We start from the raw sequence: 2,609 nt of genomic DNA, 5'->3' as shown, positions 1-2,609 counted from the left end.
CATTGTTGTACTTTTGGGGTCTCGAGCCCCTTCAAGCTCTTCCAGTTCTTTCTCTGACTCCTTCAATAGGGGACCTATTCTCAGTTCAGTGGTTTGCTGCTGGCATTCGCCTCTATATTTGCTGTATTCTGGCTGTGTCTCTCAGGAGCGATCTACATCTGGCTCCTGTCGGTCTGCACTTCTTTGCTTCATCCATCTTGTCTAATTGGGTGGCTGTATATGTATGGGCCACATGTGGGGCAGGCTCTGAATGGGTGTTCCTTCAATCTCTGTTTTAATCTTTGCCTCTCCCTTCCCTGCCAAGGGTATTCTTTTTCCTCATTTAAAGAAGGAGTGAAGCATTCACATTTTGATCATCCATCTTGAGTTTCGTTTGTTCTAGGGATCTAGGGTAATTCAAGCATTTGGGCTAATAGCCACTTATCAATGAGTGCATACCATGTATGTCTTTCTGTGATTGGGTTAGCTCACTCAGGATGATATTTTCCAGTTCCAACCATTTGCCTACGAATTTCATAAACTCGTTGTTTTTGACAGCTGAGTAATATTCCATTGTGTAGATGTACCACATTTTCTGTATCCATTCCTCTGTTGAAGGGCATCTGGGTTCTTTCCATTTTCTGGCTATTATAAATAAGGCTGCGATGAACATAGTGGAGTATGTGTCTCATTTATATGTTGAGGCATCTTTTGGGTAAATGCCCAAGAGAGGTATAGCTGGATCCTCAGGCAGTTCAATGTCCAATTTTCTGAGGAACCTCCAGACTGATTTCCAGAATGGTTTTACCAGTCTGCAATCCCACCAACAATGGAGGAGTGTTCCTCTTTCTCCACATCCTCGCCAGCATCTGCTGTCACCTGAGTTTTTGATCTTAGCCAATCGCCCTGGTGTGAGGTGAAATCTCAGGGTTGTTTTGATTTGCATTTCCCTTATGACTAAGATGTTGCACATTTTTTAGGTGTTTCTCAGCCATTCGGCATTCCTCAGCTGTGAATTCTTTGTTTAGCTCTGAACCCCATTTTTAATAGGGTTATTTGTTTCCCTGCGGTCTAACTTCTTGAGTTCTTTGTATATTTTGGATATAAGGCCTCTATCTGTTGTAGGATTGGTAAAGATCTTTTCCCAATCTGTTGGTTGCCGTTTTGTCCTAACCACAGTGTCCTTTGCCTTACAGAAGCTTTGCAGTTTTATGAGATCCCATTTGTCGATTCTTGATCTTAGAGCATGAGCCATTGGTGTTTTGTTCAGGAAATTTTTTCCAGTGCCCATGTGTTCCAGATGCTTCCCTAGTTTTTCTTCTATTAGTTTGAGTGTGTCTGGTTTGATGTGGAGGTCCTTGATCCACTTGGACTTAAGCTTTGTACAGGGTGATAAGCATGGATCGATCTGCATTCTTCTACATGTTGCCCTCCAGTTGAACCAGCACCATTTGCTGAAAATGCTATCTTTTTTCCATTGGACGGTTTTGGCTCCTTTGTCAAAAATCAAGTGACCATAGGTGTGTGGGTTCATTTCTGGGTCTTCAATTCTATTCCATTGGTCTATCTGTCTATTTGGCTCATGACTTCTCTTAGTCTGTCTACATCACTGTTTAATTTCTGTTTCCATGATCTGTCCATTGATGAGAGTGGGGTGTTGAAATCTCCCACTATTATTGTGTGAGGTGCAATGTGTGTTTTGAGCTTTAGTAAGGTTTCTTTTACGTATGTAGGTGCCCTTGTATTTGGGGCATAGATATTTAGGATTGAGAGTTCATCTGTGTTGATTTTTCCTTTGATGAATATGAAGTGTCCTTCCTTATCTTTTTTGATGACTTTTAGTTGGAATTCGATTTTATTTGATATTAGAATGGCTACTCCAGCTTGCTTCTTCTGACCATTTGCTTGGAAAGTTGTTTTCCAGCCTTTCACTGTGAGGTAGTGTCTGTCTTTGTCTCTGAGGTGTGTTTCCTGTAGGCAACAGAATGCAGGGTCCTCGTTGCGTATCCAGTTTGTTAATCTATGTCTTTTTATTGGGGAGTTGAGGCCATTGATGTTGAGAGATATTAAGGAATAGTGATTATTGCTTCCCGTTATATTCATATTTGGATGTGATGTTATGTTTTTGTGCTTTCATTCTCTTTGTTTTGTTGCCAAGACGATTAGTTTCTTGCTTCTTCTAGGGTATAGCTTGCCTCCTTATGTTGGGCTTTACCATTTATTATCCTTTGTAGTGCTGGATTGGTATAAAGATATTGTGTAAATTTGGTTTTGTCATGGAATATCTTGGTTTCTCCATCAATGTTAATTGAGAGTTTTGCTGGATACAGTAACCTGGGCTGGCATTTGTGTTCTCTTAGGGTCTGTATAACATCAGTCCAGGATCTTCTGGCCTTCATAGTTTCTGGCGAGAAGTCTGGTGTGATTCTGATAGGTCTCCCTTTATATGTTACTTGACCTTTTTCCCTTACTGCTTTTAATATTCTTTCTTTATTTTGTGCGTTTGGTGTTTTGACAATTATGTGACGGGAGGTGTTTCTTTTCTGGTCCAATCTGTTTGGAGTTCTGTAGGCTTCTTGTATGTCTATGGGTATCTCTTTTTTTAGGTTAGGGAAGTTTTCTTCTATGAT

The sequence above is a fragment of the Rattus norvegicus genome, chromosome Y, assembly GCF_021556685.1.
Source record: "Rattus norvegicus strain SHRSP/BbbUtx chromosome Y, alternate assembly SHRSP_T2T, whole genome shotgun sequence".
NCBI lineage: Eukaryota > Metazoa > Chordata > Mammalia > Rodentia > Muridae > Rattus > Rattus norvegicus.
Note: the sequence above shows the minus strand (reverse complement) of the source record.